The sequence below is a fragment of the Phaethon aethereus genome, assembly GCF_964289735.1.
Source record: "Phaethon aethereus genome assembly, chromosome: 1".
In the NCBI taxonomy this organism is placed as follows: Eukaryota; Metazoa; Chordata; class Aves; order Phaethontiformes; family Phaethontidae; genus Phaethon; species Phaethon aethereus.
The window spans coordinates 34,817,761-34,836,985 of NC_138575.1; the positions used below are offsets into that span (position 1 = coordinate 34,817,761).

General features: G+C 38.7%; 1 protein-coding gene across 2 annotated transcripts in view; it reads right to left on the bottom strand.

The window, feature by feature from the left end:
• Nucleotides 1–19,225, bottom strand: part of NELL2 (neural EGFL like 2) — a 160,870-nt gene that overhangs the window by 22,060 nt on the left and 119,585 nt on the right. The window lies entirely within an intron of this gene.

Genomic DNA, 19,225 nt, shown 5'->3' on the forward strand with positions numbered 1-19,225 from the left:
TAAAAACGTGTCCTTCCTTACCAGATTCATCACACTATCACTCTGTTGTATACCAGGGGTAGCATGTCTATTTGAGCAGGTACCTCAATACCAGTTGATAGAGAGGTACCTATGGAATTGGCACAGAGGGAGACAACACGTGCAAACTGCCTTTAGAAACAAAAAGCTCTAACCCTCCCACATACCCCCTTGCTGTGAATTTGAATAATGAATAAACCTTCAATGTACTGGCCATTCTGGCCAAGCTAAAATAACAAATTAAGACTCCAACTCTTAAAAAGTACCTCAGCAGTTGATCTAGTATCCTCTGGGATGTGGATATGAAGGAGAGGTGTGATGTGACCATGGAGATATATGTAAAATATGTCAAAATTCTCCCCACAGTCCCTGTTAGCTCTCATTTATGTCATCTGTTATTTTCATAGGAGAAAGTGTAAACTGGCTAAGAAAATCAATCGTCAGCTGCGATAAGGTAATAAATCTTTTTTTCTGAGAATAGTATTCTGCATATAGATAAAGATATACTCACTCTAGTCTCTTATGAAATCTATTCAAACACAAACTTTAAAAAAAAAATTTTAAAACTTTAAAAAACCTTAAGGCTTCCTTATCCATCAAAACCACTTTGTTCCACGTTTGAAGGTAAGAAAATTATGAAGTATGTGGAGGACACCTCCATAAACTATAAGGTATCACTCAGTCACCCACATTTGTTTTTAAGTTGCATTTTCCTTATACATGCCAGGGGGTAGGTGGGATGTGCTCTGGGTATTTTATTTACATGCCAAATAACATATCTTCGGAATGTCTTTGGAATAACTGTACAACCATGTCATGAGTGTATTGGTTTTTAAAAGCTTTACAGATACTTGGTGAAATTTCATTAGAAATTTTCATTATTGACATCTCAATCTGACTTTCTATCAACAGTGTCTCTAACCAGGCATACCTGGTGTACATTACCAGTATTTATGATGATGAAAATTACCAATACTCCTGCTGGAATGTGGCACCAAGCATATACTTTGCCGCTTTGTGTACCACAAACTAAGTCATAAGTCTCTATTGGCTTAAAACATAGAATTTTCAACTCCACTATGAATTGTAGGATAATCATCTAAGTAGTTCTGCTGCAGGCCTGAGAAATGCCAAACCTTTACAAGCTTCTGTTGCTCCGTTGTCTCTCTCTAAATCAGTATAAACTCTGGCCTTTTTCTTGTAAGCAGCCAGGAGCCAGTGGGACCTCAGAGGTGTCTGAGAGATCAGAGGAAGATCAATGAAAATTATGTTACTGTAGTGAGAAAAGGTTAGTTTGTAGTCTGTGCCTTACCTACTGCTATTCATTCACATACCCTCAGATTACTTAAGAAAAAGGAAAACAAAAGAACAAAAGCCTACAATCTAGAAGTACCCTTACCACTGGGGAATATGCTGCCTGGGAGACAGCTTCCCTGGTGGAAGAGAATCTGGGTGACTGTGCTAAACACTTGGGATCGCCTGGTCAGTACAAGATAACTTGTTGGGGTTGGTCAAAGCTACAAGCCCCAGAGAATCAATGAAGCATATAAACTCAGAGGCTGAAAGAGAAGAGGTGTTGTTCAGACCTGATATGAATCTTTATATTGGCTACTTAATAACATGCATTAAGATACTGGATGGCATATATATCTTCTTTGGTAAAATGGAATGTATTTATTGGTGATGAGGTGGAGAAAATAACGTTGTTTAGGTCAAAGTAACAGATATGAATTAAAGAAAGCCTCTGTTCCTCTCTTCAGAGCTATTTATTTGTGAATCTGTAATCCTTATAATGACAAGCACAGTATTGCAGGCACAGGCTGAATGCATTCTGATGAACTCACTTACTGATTACTCAGGAAAAACAAGCCTTGAATGTCATGTCAGTATTGGTAAACTGACAACAAAAGCAGCTTTTCTTTATTTATTTGCAAACTAGCTGACAAACCTATATCACAAGAAATATTACTTGGGATGAAATCCTTTTACAGATGCCAATAAACAAAGAAATACATTCTCCTGGTTTTGTTATGGTTGCATGCAAAGTTGAGTGGAGTTATGCAAGAAAGCCTGCTATAACAAGTGTGGATGGAAGCAAGCTGCTGGTCTTTAAGAAATGTCCTATTCTGTTGACAGACTGTTTGCCTGAAACCATTGCATCAGAACCATTGCTGCATCGATGCCGAATAACCCATTACTCTTCACATGATTTTCAAGCAAACGAAAGAAATCCAGAACAATTCTCCTCACCACTAACTTTTTAGGCAAAGGATATTTTACAGCATGTGCCAGTGGGTTTCAGAATATAGGTGTTCCTTACGCACAGAATTTTGTTCTTAATCTCCCACCTAACACTGATCATTAATTCTAGTAGAGGCTTGTTCTGTAATAGGACAAAATATAACTGCCACAACTGCTAAACAAGAAAACACAGCAGAAATGTGTTTTGCAGAGCCAAAGCACTGATTTCATGGAAAATTTTCTTGACATTTGGATAAAAGGATTTCTATTTTCAAATGGGCATAGCATGGCTCAGGAAGTGCTGCAAAAGTATCTACAACTGAAATTATCTTATTAGTATGGGAAACAGCCAGAAATAATTTTTCTCTGTCCTATAGTGAAACATCCTCCGATGAATCATCTTGCAGCTGCTCAGTCAGAGGTGTGAGCTGACAAGAGAAGAAAAACTGATTGAAGTTTTGCTTGGCCAGTGGCTATGGTATATCAGTGGGCTATATGGAACATTAACAGCAGTAATGAACTCCTGTTTGATGCTGTACTAGAAAGGCATCAAAAATGAAATATTACTCTATAGAAGGAAGTTACTGAAAGGCTTTATATTTTCACTTATGAAAAATATTAAACAAAATGTTTAAGTACAAGGAAAGGAGGGATGTACTTTTTTCAATAGCAGGCGATGACATTTTTGAGCAAATAAACAAAACAGACGTTCTGAGAATGCAAGTTCCGCTCTTTAACTAGCTATAAGAAGCTGGGGCAAAATAGGGGGGATGAAGGAAAAAAATAGTGCTCCCATTCAGGAAGTAAAATAGAGTCTCATATGTGTGACAGGACAGAGCAAACAGTCTCATCCTGGCCGTGCTCCTCCATTGACTATCATGAAGGTGGTATTTTCTCTATTTTTATCTTTCCATTTCAAATAAAGAGCACAATTACACATACCAAATCTGCCACCCCGCTGATGATGAGTGGCCAGGTTTGGAACAGAAAGTAATGCCGAGACAGTCACTGGCAGGAACCTTCATCTCAAGCGGGAGAGCAGCTACACAGCTGTACTGTAGCACTTCAGCACCGCCTGCTCTGGCTCCACTTCACCTTATGGCATTTGCATGGCAGAAGATTTGTGATTTTGGCTCATGAAACACTGTGGCTGGAGAACACACACACACACCTGTGAGACTGATGAGCCCACAAACCACCAGGAACATGGGGACTCTCTCTACCCTATGTAACTCATGGATGTTCTCATGACAATGCTGCTGATACCCCATTGGCACAAAACAGGGTAACTGATTATTAGACGTTTGTGTTGCACATGATCTGGTTTTCAAATATTCAGGTTTTCTCCTGTGTGATTTTCTTACACTGCAATCAGTCAGACTGGTTATTTCCATATTTTGTTACTCATTTTTCAACTGGAAAATAACTCAATTTTTTTTTTTTTTTTTTTTTTTTTTTTTTTGGCTAGCTGGAGCCCCACTCTAATAAAATACACATAGTCAGTCACACGCATTTTGAAAGTAAGTGCTATATACACCTAGCTCCCCTTGACATGAAAAAAACCTTGCTCTTCCAAATCACCTTCTTTAGGCCTCTGAATCACTCATTTCCTGAACTGTGGCGTTTCAGCTATTATAACCCTTGCTCTTGGGGAGACTGAGAAAACTCTGCTCCCTGAAGACTAAAATAAGATCATTAGTAAATTATGCACTGGTATAGTAAGAAAAAAGGAAAGCTAGCTGTCTGATGAATATTATTAGAGAATTTCTGTATAATAAGAGCATTTGAAGATTGAAAGTGGTATCAAATTGCCAATTCGAAAGATAGCAGTGCTCTTTAATCCAGCAATAGGACCAAGCTCTCTAATGTGGTCAAGCTGCACTCAACAAAGAACCATGGTGTGGGGAAGAGAAGGGGGCTTATACCATTTTATGTTACTCACTTCAAGACTGAAATATTAATCACGAAGTCCTCCTCTCAGAAAGGCCTGTATGCCACCATCAAGCGCAGTTACAGAGAAACAGAGAACAACTTAGTCCGAAAAGCCTTTCTTTCATAAACTGCTTTATCCAGGTCAATACAAACCAAAGTCCCAGTAGCCCTCTCCTGTCAAGAAGGCAACAACACAGACTGGCAGCTGTAAATACTTAGAATTCAGTTATTTCTATCACGGAAGTTTTTCTGGGAGAGTATAATACATGGAAGTAAGCTAAGACTGCCAATTAATAGAGACTCCCAATTGCAATAGTCTGTCTCAGTGCTAATTGGGTTATTATCACTGTATATATTTATAAAGATTAATGAGCAGCCAACAACTTCCACAATGTTCAGTCACTACTGACTTAGGCTAAATTTGAGATCTCATTTCAAAGGCAACAGCTTTTACAGCCTAATGCTAGCCTCCAGAGCCACCCACATCTCAGCCCTATATAGAGTACAAATAAAGTGCAAACACTGAAAGAAAAATAATTTCAGAAACAGATCACTGAAGAAGTGGTTTAGGGGACTATGAAGCTGTTTAAAAAGATACATCTTCAATTTTTTTTTCATGGGTACATTTGGAACACTCAAACTCTGATATGTCTTTGCATATGTCGATATATTTTCAAGGATGTTATGTGTGGCTTAGATATAAAAGACTATGTCCCAACTATTCAGACTTATGCTTGGATAACAGAATTCCCAGTAGGATTAAGATGATATCTGAGTTATCTGATTTTAGTAAATATGTATGCAAGGGGGAAAAGGCCTTATTCAGTAGGACAAAATGAAAGTTTACTGTACTGCATAATGTATCTGCTGTCAAAAGTCAGTTTTCTGGAGTAGCTTTGATAAGAGTTCTTTACCTCTACTGCAAGTTCTAGAGTCCCATCTCTTACATTTGAGAAAAGCATTTGTGTTTGTTTTTGTGTGACAGCAGATTTCTAATACGATGATACATGAGAAGACCCTGCTGTTCAACCAGACCTTTGATTTGAGATCTTATGCAAAAACCAGGTCCCAGTCGAGAAATGTAAGAGCCCAAAACTAGTTCAATATACTGGAGCTATCATGTTGTTAAAACCAAGTATCAGCTTTTGGTATTTCCATCCCACTATATTCCCATATACCACATGCATATAAATATCATACAGAGGAATAAAAACCCCAAGAATACAGAAGATGAGACTCCTGAAATAATCCAGGAAGTTATCAGTTATGCCAGACAAGCAAAGTCATTTAAAATGCCTTTAAAATCTGTTTTGTAAATTCTGATCAGCTCCTTTCTTCTAACACTGTTGCTGATTCCCAAAGGAATTTTCTTCCTTGGTCAATAAAAGTCCTAGAGCCTGATTCTGTTTACAATCTCACTATGATTTGTTCAGCTTCCAGTAGCTCTTTAAAGATATGATATCATGTCGTGAGTACTAGGACATGCTTTTCACTGCATGGGTTCTCACATCAAAGTTTTCCTTAAACCATAGAATATTCTTGAGTTTAACTGCATTTCCATCCCAACATCTCATTCAGTTACAAGTTTAAATCATGAAGGGCCAGATTACAACTGGTCTGTGGGGCATAGCAAAGAGAAGAGTCACCCATAATTTTATCCTAGCATGACAAAATTCTTGAGCAAAAGGACTTTCTTGATATAGCATTAGAAACATCAGTTATCTCAGATACAGTCTTCAGAGAAGAGTGAAGACCATGGCCTTTCCTCTACTTGCTACCATGGATAATGAGTTTGGGCCGTGTCGGAAAAAATGCATTTTGACTGCCTTTGGAGTTGCTGCTTCTATCTCTACACCTTCCAGATCTAGTAGAAATTCTGGCTGAGTGACTTTAAAACCATTATCTGGCTCAAAAGGCAAGAGACTAGAGCTGGGGCTATAAATGTCACATTAAAAAGTGCTTCAACAGGTTGAGTCAGTGCTGCAGATATGTTCTTCACTAAAAATTTCCAATTGTCATGTTGCACGAAAAAATAACTGTTGTTAAAACAGGTCTTTTTTTTTCTTTTTTAAAAGTCCTTGCAAGAGCATGATTGGATTTTTTAAAGTACTCTGTCCATGGAAAACTAATTTAGTTCCATTAATAAAAAGGAAGCAGAATGTGATTGAGGATGTAGTATGGAATTATAGTTCATTAATTCTTCAAGTATGTAATTTTCCAGACTCCTGATCCCCCATTGATTTCTGCACACCCCCATAGGTCCTGCTAAATGCCAGCAAAAAGAAATTAAATCGTGTTGTTATTTCATGTGTGGCAGTGGCGGTGCTCCAAAATTAGATAGAAACATTATGAAAGGGAATTTTCCACTAACTGCTTCACCATGCAGCCCTGTTAACAATTCTTTGTTGTCAAAAATTGATCAATCACAGACCCCACCGATAACTGAAACTATGACACTCATTACACACCCAATATCATCAAATAGGTGACATTTGTAACAATTGAAGATGATAATTCAGAACACCTAATTAGCCATGATGAACTAGGTGCATCCATAGTGTATGAAAACGAATATATTTTTCAACAAGATTCTGTGAAACCGATTGTGCCAATCCCCATTTGAAAGACTAATTGAGAGGTACCGGGCCTTTATTTCTAGGTGTTGACAAAGGTGTGGTTTTGCTTTCACTTTGCCCATCATTCTCAGTATGGCACCTCATCTTAACTGTAACACATGTTTCTGTTTCCTCAGTAGCCCTACCTTGAAAAAGAAATTATTTTCTTCAAGATAGCAAAAGCACTTTTATATCTTGAAATACACCAACAAACCCATTTTAGATATCTACTAGTGTTTGAAAGTTACGTAGCTCCATCTGCATGTTAGAAATAGGACTAACACCCTAGTGCTACTCACTAAAGGTATCAGTTGCTAGGTAAGAACAGCTGTGTTCTAAACAAAAGAGAACTAATTAGTCTGAAAAGAGAAGAGCTAGTTTGGCTAGCTGTTACCTCTTTTCTAATGGATGGGAAGGAAGGCTTTATTTGCACAGTGTACCAACCAGAGATCTTGAGTTTCTTGAATTGAGGAGTCAAGTCACTCATAATCATGAATTACAACTTTTTACATCTTTGAACCAAGGATGCAAGCAGCACATTGTCAGCTTAGTTTGGGTTCAGCTTTGCAAAAAGTTGTTTCAGATCAGCTCTAGTATGAATTAGCAGTAAATTTCCAAGTATTTTGTTCTGAGGCCGTTTAAGGAAAACAAACAAAAGAACCCACAAAGGAACTCAAAGTTTTGGCTAGGAATTTATTTGACACCCAGATTTGAACTTGGTCTGCTACCCTTTGGTCAGGGTATCAAGCATATTGTACGTGTGCTTAAGTTTAAAACATTCTTACCTAGATTTCCTTAACAGTGACTTGTTACCATGACGTACATCAGTGACCATTAATTTACATTGCTGCTCCTGAATTGTTAAATCATGTAGAGATTATACAAAGCTGCTGAAAAACAGGAAAGGAAAAAAACATACTATTCCTTTGCTTGTGCTGTAAACATATCATTGGCCTACATCTGCAGAGACTGCAGAGTCCCTCACGTTGACAGCAAGAGGAAGGGCTCCATAGGGATACAGGGCAATAATTGGCAGTGTTACAGATTTTAATTCCACTAATAGTTGAACGGCTTGCAATTCATAAAAGAGAGAGCTTACAGTGAATGATGAAGGTCATCCCTATCTCCCTTATATAACAGAAGGAAATTCTATTATAATGCTGCCCAGCTGCACTATTCACATTCTATTTATAGCCCACTGTATTTTAAGAACCTAATTGAAATTTTAGTTTTCATGTTTAGTAAAGGAGGTTCTTTCCCATAGCAAATAATAGCTAAGTAGTGGATGCATTTTTATGTTTTTAACAAATAACAAAAAAATCCTGTCTCCTCAAAGCTCTTTTGTAGCACACTCTCTTCCCTTATTTCTCTCTCTCTCTTTTTTTTTTTTTTAAGCTGCTAGATATAGGATTGTAGTGCTGCAACAAGCTAAAGAAAATATAAAGAGAAAAAGTACTAGTATGTGGCTCTTCGGCAGAGAAAAAAATCTTTTGTTATTTAAAACTGACAAGGACTCTGAGAGAGGAAAGAAATAATATGCACCCAAGAAACTGTGTCAGGCAAGGAAAATGAAGGGAGAGAAAGACAGAGAAGGATGAAGCAGCAAAGCATCTTAAGCTACAGAAAGGATGGGGTAAGTAGGGTTCATTCCTAAATCCAGAATGCTCACTAAACTCAATATGGGCATTTTTTGTTTAATTTCTGTCAAAGATTTACTTTGTGAATAAATATAAGTAAAAATGTAAAGCAAAGTGAAACGTTCCAAGCTTCTAAAGTCACCAGCCCCTGTCTCACTGCTCGTTTTTTAGTTCATTTTTCATATCTGACAAAAATTCAGGTGATAACAGGGATTAGGGTGACCTCCCTTCCACACACTGCAGCCAAGCAAAAAGCATCTCATTCGCAGAACCCTGGCTTTCCTCTTGGCTTGCTGCAGATCTCATTTGTTTATTCTCATAGACAACTTTTAAACCTTTTTCTGCAATTTAATGAGACAGCCATTTTAGAATATGTCCTTTCTGAAAGTCAAAGGAAAGTATTTTCTTAGGTTTTATGAATTGCATGCACTTCCCACTCAGAATAAATTGATATAAACCCCACCATGTTTTCTCTCAGATATTGACATATTTGAACAGAGGAGCAGGGGGAGCAGAAATGAGATGACCTATATCTTATCTGGACTTTTGCCACTGTCTTCTTATGCAAACCTTGTCACCTACTCAACTTTCCCCATATGTCTTGATTTCTACATCTGTGAAAAGGGGACAAAGTGTTTCTACCAGCTCTCTTTTTGCATAAAGAACTCTGGGTGAAGAACTGGAAGTAACAGCATGGATTTGGTAGGTATCACATGTGATGATGCCAAGGCATGGTTTGGGGAACAGTAACACACTGCGGAACAAGAACTACAGAAGATGCCAACATGTTTTGGGGAGAGATGAGAGGAAGAGCACTGACCTGTAGAGACAAAAGCGGCACCCCCTGCCTTTACTTCTGCTTTATTTGGTAGCATAGATCGTAGAAGTCACAAGGACAGTCATTGATACTAATTTAAGTCTTACATATATATTTTTTCAAACAGATCTCACAATGTAGACGACAAGTGTTGTTTTTGTAGAAATATAATAGTCTCCTGTACAGTTCAGCTGCACCTCTAAGGATCTTTAATTTTTGTGGAAATCTGAAAGAGTGGTTGAATATAGCACCAGCACATGTAATTAACTTCATATTATTATATGTGTTCAGGGAAATATTTGAGGAGAGGGACATGCCATAAGCTATTTTGTACACCAGCACATTGAATTTCAGAATCTCACTTACAAACACCTTATCTATATCATACCTGCCATGTTTGCAACCCATCTGCTGGTTGCACATGTCTATTTTTCCGTAGCCTGAATTAGCAGTTGGAACGTTGTTAAAATAGAGCATTCCTTGCAGGAAAGGCTTGTTCTCCAGGGGTTAGCTGAACACCTCTCTACTACAGTTTCTGAGACTGCCAATCATGTTTTCTTTTTCTGATTTAAACTTCCTTGTAATAGTAAATATGAAGACTTGGCTTTTACTGGCACATAGTTGGATGAAATGTAATAGAATTATTAATTCTAATAACAATTCAAATGACATGCATTAATTCTTCGATAAATTTTTACCAGAATTATGGAATATGTAGTATTATTTTTCTTCTCTGCAACAGTTCTTTCTGACTCTAGTTATACGTAGACAGTAAACATCACATGCCCAAGATTCATAGGACTATTAATGACTAAAATCTTTCAAATCCCTTAATTTTTTTCCTGAGGGGGAAAAAAAACCACAAGCAGAGGTTCTTGGAGAAGAGTTTCTGCAGAAACTCTGTTAGTTTCTTGTTCTTCTCTCTGAAAGGATCTTCCAAATTCTTTTGGGCTGGGGGATGAAAAAGAAACTTTAGCCACTTTACACTCTTTATACAAATGAATGGAGAAATCTCAGACAAGTCAAAGGGGACAGAGATGTGATGGCAGCCTGGACAATCTGCATTTGTAATTTAATTCCTACCAGATTATTGCTCAGACTCTGCCTAGGGTTTGTAGTCTACTGCTTTCTCAACTGATTAAGATCCCCATCAAATCTGGGCTGTTCCTCCCACAGAATGTAATCATTCATGAGCTTTCATCTTGTGTCTCCATGAATTGTCCCCCTTCCTTCAACCTTCACTTTGTCATTTGAGCAAATTTGTTTTAAAGGGAGTGAGGGACATGCCCTTTGCCACCTACAAGCCCTGGGAGCAAAGCTGCTACTGCATCATGCTCTCCACACGTTGCTCTCTCCCCTGCCTCCATGGGACTTCAGCATTAAAGGAGATGCCAGCGAAAAGAGAGGTACAGTCAGGAAAGAGTTAAAACCTTTGCCTCTACTCAGTTTCTGCCAGTGTTTGCTCTTGTCTGTCTGCCTATGTTCATAAGAGCAACTGAAGACCAATTAAAAAAGTGGAGATTGCAGTATTTGCCTCTTTAGTGCTCAGCGTTCCTTAAGATGTAATATATCAAATGCTTTGCAGTGACTTTAGACTTTGGCAATGTCAACATATTTTTCATGAACTCATTTAAATAGCTTAGAAATATGCATCACACACCCTCATGGGGGTAAAGCCTCTCTTGAAATCAACCCTACCTTGACTTTTTTCAAATCATGGTACACCTATTACTTCTAAAGGTGTAAGCATTAGTCACAACTTGTTTTATTTTTACGCATGTTGGACTGGGCAGCTATTCACCTAGAATACTAATTAGTTACGCGGAGGCTGATGATTTATGAGTAAAGCTATGAATGCATTATATGTTACAGTTCCTTCAGCTAGAATCTAACTTAATAGGATTCCTGCTCACCCAAGGCCTGACTTCAGAAATACATTAACGAGTGGGCAATACAACAGCATGCTTCATGGTCCTTCTTTTTCTTAGGGTTGGTCAGAGATACCAAAATGGTCTTGACCATCAACAGCATCAGCATAAATGAACATTTCAGAATGACTCATTACAACTTGTTAATATTGTTAATAGAAATAAAGAAGAGAAACTGGATCATATGCAAAGATGATAAGCCAGACATGCAGCTCATTAAAAGCACATAGCAGTGTATGCCAGAGGAGCTCTACCAATTTGTATCAGTTGAATACAAGGCCCAGTTTTGGCGAGGTGGAAGCGTGAGGAGATCAGTTAAGGAGAACAGTTATTTTTGTCAGGTTTACCTAGAAATTAATCAGATGAGGAATATGGCAAAAATAAACACAAGATAGTCACTAATTTTGAATTACTGGAAGATGGTTCAAAAGTATAAAACTCTGTACTTTCAATACAATACCTTTGGCTGAAGACCATAACTAAGGAAAATAAACCATTTCACAAGCAGAACTCTACAGGACTTTCAGTATCAGCTTTTCAGTAATACTCACGCAGCTTCAAGCTGTAAGGTACAGAAAAAATTCCCCCTTGCCCTGCTCAGTCTTGAGGGGCTGAAATGCACAAATATCAAGGCCAGAATTTGCTTGCTTTCTTTTCCTCCTCTGTTTCACCAGACGTATCATATGAACAAAGCTCCTGACCAGAACAGAAGCTGGGAAGATAATGGCTCCTAACCTCATGATCTTATGTAAAGCATATCACAGGAGTCCAAGTACAAAAATATAGGATTCAAAAGTTACTTTGCACTTGCTGCTCTAGAGCAGCCAAACAAGATTTTTCAATGACTTTCTAGGAATTTCAGATATGACAGTATAATTTAGGCCTGTCTGCGTGGAACAGTGACCCTCTATTATTGAGGATATTTCTCCCTATTAATCACCAGTCAGAGGTAGATACAAATATATTGTGCCCTAAGCAGTACAGCAGAAAACTCTATTAACCAAACAAAACAATGCAGAAGCATACAAGCAGTGCAGCAGTCCAAAATCCTAGAACTACTGTTCTCAAAACTATTTATTTGAAATCGAGGCAAGCCAAAAGAAAAAGAAGACATACACTTTCCAAGTACCAAAAGGACTTGGGAACACCACCAAGGCATTGGATTAGATGGTTCACTGGGGCATAGTTCAGTATTTGAATCATTGCTCTTAGGCACTATTTGCCTACAGTAGCTCAGAAGGTAAAATTTAATACCTTTCAATTTTCAACAGGAAAATTACATTAAGGTGACCATGCAAATTACCCTGCCAATTTTAGACTACTCTTTACTAGTGCTGGTTCAAATCTCAAAAGTCACCTTATATTTTGAAAACATTAAAAGATTTTGTAACAAGTAAAGCAGAAATGTTGTCAATCAGATGATGGATACACTGGCACAGCTTTGTAAGGAAATAACTCATATAGTAATTTCCTGCTAACTTTTCCTCAAGTCACCAAAAAAATTCTATGTGAAGATGTTTGTTTCACATTGCATAATTGTAGTTCAGTGATAGGACTGCAAAACAAATTACGTATTTAAAAATTCATTATTAGGGTTCTGAATCAATTTACTGAAAAATTAGCATAGTGAAATGTTAGTATTTTTAAGTAGAATTAGCTGTTATGTTTAAACAAGACATAGAAGTTGACGTTATAGGATGTTTCCCATAAGTTCGCCCATGATTCTACTATCTGCTTTTCTTACAGTAAGACAGAATTTAAAATGGAATAATACAGGGTAAGATGTGGCATCACTAAAAACAGTAGTTATATGCGTTACCTCAATAAACCAAGGCTAGCTCAAACAACACTGTTTTTGCCTCTGAAATCAGTAACCGACACGCAAAATAGCCGTCTTTGAGAAGGCCAAGACTGTAACGCAGATCACTTATTACCCAGCCTGTGCAAGCTGGGTAGTGACTTTATACAGCAAAGATGCAAATTATAAAGCAAGATATTTCAACATTCTCAGCAAAATCATTACATTATTTTTAGCAGCTGGGTCCTGACTCTTTCTGCTGAAATGGAAACCACATAAAATATTAATTAAACGCAGGTGCGTGCAGTAATTCAGAAGTGTTTATATTTCAGAGATTCAGCTGCTGAGAATAGAAAATACAGTTAGATATTTACTGTTAAAAAATTAAGTTAAACCAGTTTAAACAGGATACTGAGAACTCTATGTCTCCATCTACATTTGAGCTATGGTGGGAAAGGCCAAACTTATCAACCCAGCATGCCACATACCCAGATTTCCATAGGGCAGGAGACCAGGAGACTTGCCAGGGAAATGCAGAGCACTTGGAAGGACTCAAGGAGGAGAAATGGCAGTGGTTCCCCACGGCTAGGGCAGTGAAGTCCAGTGACGAGCTGGGCACATCAGGTCCAGCATCTCTCCTCAGTCACCTCCTCCCACAGCCGGAGCCCTTGGGTTACACAAGGACCTGACACCACAGCCTCAGCACTGCTGCAGGGCTATAGCAGCACGCAGCCCAGCATGCAAGCCAAATCTCAGCTGCTTGCAAACCACAATTTAGCTTCTTTGGGTTATGTCCTGGGTGATGTTTTGGTTGTTTTTTTTTTTTTTTTTTGCTTGCACCAAGGGAAAAGTTTTGGGTAGCTTACAAACTTTAAAAATTACTGACATTGAAATGCCAAACTCAAGTGACTCCAAAAGGTCTGACTTTCAGAATATGATGAATTCCTACTGCACACTGGGATCTATTAAAATATTTTACACTGCAAATCATGCTCAAGTACTATTTGTTTTTAAAAATTTTATCCAGGCTTTATAGATTAACTCAACATTTTCTTAATTCTATAAATTGAAGTCAGCACTTTAATGTAATTAAAACATTTCCTGCCAAAAATATCCTCTAACTTCTAAGTCTCAAACTTGGGAGCCTTCCCAAAAATGGGAGCCTGAATTCTCAGGACACCAGGATCCAAGCAAGCCAGGTGGGCTATGAAAACTAATGAACTATAGGAGGCATCCCTTTTTCCTACAGCTATTGCTGTAGACAGTTCATGCCTGTGCTGCCTTCATGGTCGCTCCACCACTTTCCTCTTGCTCCCTTCTTCTGTTTCCCCCTTCATTAAAAAGCCCAGCAACTCCGTAAGGATTTCAGATAATTAAATGATTAACCCTAATATGCTTTCTCCTCAAGGAGTTTGTATGTTATACTCATTTATATCAGCATGCAACCGACTTCCCCGGTCAGACCGTGAACTGTTGAAGGACACTCCTGTTACTCTAGGTTTGTGTGGGACCTTGCATACTTGTACCACAAATTTGAGCCTTTTAGTATTATTGTTGTAAATCCCAATCCGACTACCAGTAATTTAAAGCATCATTGTAAAAATAAAACTGAGCAAATGGCAGATTCCTGAGCTGTTGGGAAAGTTTTGACTGTGATACTTTCATAGCTTACAGAGAGTTTTCGTTAGACTGGAGCCAAGAATTTTTAAGACTTTTGACAAAAGTTATTCCAGTTCTTACAGAATTGGTTCAATGCTCTACAGGCTTCAAATGCCATTTGTGTCACAGCTTTAGCTTCAGAGCCTCCCTGGCCACAAGCTGATTGTGGTTGTTTTAGCTGAATACCAGGGATCAAGGGCTTAAATGGAAACACTTCTCTTGTGATGCTAAAAGTACTAAAATACTTCATTTTTGTAAAATCAGCAAAGTTAGCAAGCTTTCCGGTTACTTGACAAAGCCTTCTATTCTAATAACAGTAAAATTATTTTCCTAATAACTGTGGTATCAGAATTAAAAGATTTTCACAAGCTTCCTTTGGAACAGGAATAATAGTCTTCAATAATCCGAAGCCTGCTATTATTATGGTCAGTGCACATGAACAAATTAATTCAGATTTGCTGAAAAGAGCAACAGTCACACATGTTAATTATCTAGCTCATATAGAACATGGCACAAAACCCTAAAGAGATCTGGTCTATAAAAATTATTTACCCAAATCACTTGTCTAAGTTGTATTTCAGTATTTTGAGCTACAAATGTTAAGCACAAAGTTGCAAAAATTTGGTTTAGTGCCATCAATTTTTTTTCCTTCTTCATGAATTACTTGCAACACTTAGGCTATTTTTGTTTGAGCTTTCCATAAATGGGGGGAAAAAGGGAAAAAAATAAAGGGAAGAGCCAACTAGTATATTTTCCTTGGATTTGGCTATTTCTGATAAGCGATCAGATAAAAGAGGGTGATCTCACATGCCTGATGCTTACCATTTTTTTTCACAAAGTTGGTTACACATTTAATTAAGACAACTGTTAATAATAACGTATGGCTGAATAAATGTCGAATCTGCAGGTTAAACTTTTTCTCAGCAGGTCTTTTCAAAGGTAACAGCTTTGTGTGCCAGTTTATTTTCAGCAGTTTGCCATGGATTGTTTAATAACAGGTGGACATGATTCCCATGATATCCAAGGAAAGTTCATTATCAGGAAATGCAAGTTACAGCTAATCATCCATAAAAAAGCCATATACTTCCAGCCAACCTGTTAACAAAAACGACATCAAAACACTACTAGTAGTGAAACTCTGCTATTTGATCTCATGCATAATTAAAAGCAGTCCAGGGGAAAACTCAAAACATAAAACAAGTGTGGGAACTCAAAAAATGAAGCTGACAAGCAGAAAAAATGCAGTAATCTTGTATACATGCACTAGCAGATATGCATACATAGTAGGAGAACAAGTCCACTCTTAAAGCTCTGTCATCAGACTAAAGAGGAGTTACAATAACATCAAGCAGATCTACACAAAGTCATCCTGTGCCGGATTCTAAAATAAATCACTTTTCAAATACAATTTAAGATAGCATTTTAAAATGCCCATTGAAGAATTCATAGTTTTGCAATCAAACAAGACATTGACAGACAAATAAGTCAAGTATTTTGAAAAAAATTAACAGGCAGAAATATTTTTAGATTCGCTTGGTAGTCTCACTTCTCTACACTGCTGCTCTGCTGGGTTAACTACTACTGTGCCTTGTAAGACGTAAAAATCTTTTAACACATAAACCCCACCTCTATAAGTCAACAAATGCATCCCCAACATTAACAATGCCTCAACCCACATCCTTTTGGAAGAGAAATAGGAATCCTTCCACGTCTCTTTTTTATGTCCTATTACCAATTAAAAATAAAGGTGATGGAGGTTGATATATCTGCACATGATTCTTACATCTGCTTCCTCATTCCATTGATCCATTTCCACAGGGCACGGGCCATGATTAATCTAAAAGGCTTCCAACAGATCATTCTAAGGCATTGCAATAGCTCTGTTCACGCAAGGCACTCCACAGTGAATATCTCTTCTCATGGAAATACCTGACTAGCAGTAGTAGTTGATTCTCCTTCTTACATTTCTGAGAGACGCGGCTCCTACCGGCACTCCGGAAGCACACATTTGGAAGCAAAAAATGTTATGAAACCCATTACTGTGCTTAATTAGACAAGACTTCTCTTTGCAAAAGCTGCATTGAGTTTAGAAATCTGATGTAGCCTTTCCACAGCAGCTGACAGGTGAAAAGAGTTAAAACTCTGCCTGTAAACACGAGCAAGCTTCTGGCCTAATCCACCAGAACTGGGAAAGCTGCTTTGAGTTCTGGGTGAATGGGTTTGCCCTGAAACCATGTTTCAACCTCAGGATAATTTTAACAGAAGACTTCTGACCTCTCCCATCAGAAGCAGGCTGTCTGCTTCCTACTCAGTGGTGCCCTATCAGTCACTGCCTCTGCTGCTCTCCACTCCGTTGGAAGGCTTAGAGGAGCTGTTAGTCCCATCCCATGGAACAGTACATCTCTCCAACCAGCATGGCCACCAAGGAAACAGGCCAGGTCTTTGCCATGCAGTAGATAACCTCATCAAAAGTTTAGGGGGATGCTCTGGACACCAACAATACCACCTATTTCAGCTCTGGTTTATTCCTGTTCTTGGTCAATAGCCTGTTCTACATCATGAGCCTGGCTCTATTGGCAAGACCTAAGCATGGACAGCATCATCCCTCTCAGGCTTCGGGAGGAATATAGATGCACTGATCGAGTGTGCAGGGATGGGTTTTGGAAAGGATATGGAGGTACTTTAAGCCTGCTTCACCATGGTCTTTACCAGCAAGATTTGCCTTCAGGAGTCCCAGATCACCAAGACCAGTGGGAAAGTCTGGAGCAAGAAAAATTTACCCTTGGTGGAGGAGGATAAATATCTAGATAAATTGGAAAAAAACCAGGTCAATCAAACCTGATGGGATGCACCCATGAGTGTTGAGGGAGCTGGCTGATGTCATTGTGAGGCCAATCTCAATTATCTTTGAAAGGTCATGGTGACTGAGAGAAGCTCCTGAGAACTGGAAGAAAGCAAATATTGCTCCTATCTTTGAGAAGGGCAAGGATCCAGGGAACTACAGATCAGTCCACCTCACCTCCACCCCTGGGAAGCCAATGGTATCCTCCTGGATATCATTTCCAAACATATTAAGGACAAGAATGTGATTTGGAATAGTCAGCATTGATTTATGAAGAAGAAATTATGTTTGACCAACCTGTTAGCCTTCTGAAATAAGATGACTAGGTTAGTGAATGGGAGGAGAGCAGTGGATGTTGTTTATCTTGAATTTAGCAAGGCTTTTGATGTTCTCATAACATCCTCAGACAAACTAAAAAGTACAGGCTAAATAAATAGACAGTGAGGTGGATTGAAAACTTGCTGAACGGATGGGCTCAGAGGGCTGTGATCAGCCATATAATGTCCAGTTGGAGGCTAGTCATTTAGTGGTGTACACCTCGGTAAATACTGGGTACTGGGCTGGTGAGTACTGTTTAACATCTTGACAATAAGGCAGAGTGCACCCTCAGCATGTTTATAGATGATACAAAATTTGGAGGGGGGGTTGCTATACCAGGTAGTTGTGCTGCTGTTCAAAGGGACTTCAACAGGCTGGAGAAATAGGCCAACAGGAACATCATCAAGTTCAGAGGGAAATGCCAAGTCCTACAGCTGTTAAGGAACAACCCCAGGCACCAGTAGAGACTGGGGACCAGCCAGTGGGAAAGCAGCTTTGCAGAAAAGGATCTGAAGGTCCTGGTGGACCCCAAGTTGAACAGAAGCCATCAATGTGCCCTTGCAGCAAAGAAGACCAACAGCCTCCTGGGCTGTGTTAGGAAGAGCATTGCCAGCAGGTCAAGGGAGGTGATTCTTCCCCTCTATTTCGTGCTGTTGAGATGACATCTGGGGTGCTGCGTCCAGTGCTGTGAAGGTGATTAAGGGACCAGAGTATCTGACATACAAGGAGAGGCTGATAGAGCTGAGATGTTCAGCCTGGAAATGAAAAGACTGAGGGGGAATCTTATCAATGTGTATAAATACCTGATGGTGTTGGGGGAAGCCAGACACTTCTCAGTCATGCCCAGGAAAGGGACTAGTGGGATGGGAAATTGCATTTCAACGTAACAAAAAAATTTATTTTTTTTTACCGTGAGGGTGACCAAACACTGGAATTGGTTGTCCAGAGAGCTTGTGGAGTGTTCAACCCTGAAAACACTCCAAATCAAACTGGGCAGAGTCCTGAGAAACCAGCTCCATTTGACCCTGCTCTGAGCAGGGGGATTAGGCAAGATGATCTCGTTGAGATCATCAAGGTCCAAGAAGAGGTCCCTTCCAACCTCATCCTTTCTATGATTCAGAGTATTTAAACAGAGCTATTAAATGACCTTTTACAGAAGTAAACAGTAAAAACTGGTGATTATATTTTCTATGTTATTGCTGGGGTGTGGATTCAATCTCCTGTTAATTAATTCATAGGTTCAGCAGCTGTTGACAATTTCTATATAACTGTATGTTTTATTTTAAGATAAAAATGCAAAGATTCTTCAATAAGCATTTTTTTAAATATATGTAGCATAAACAGAAATAAGTAACACGTGATATAAAAATAGATTTGGCATCTTTATATCAATCCTCCTCCTTCCTTGTATGTGATCACA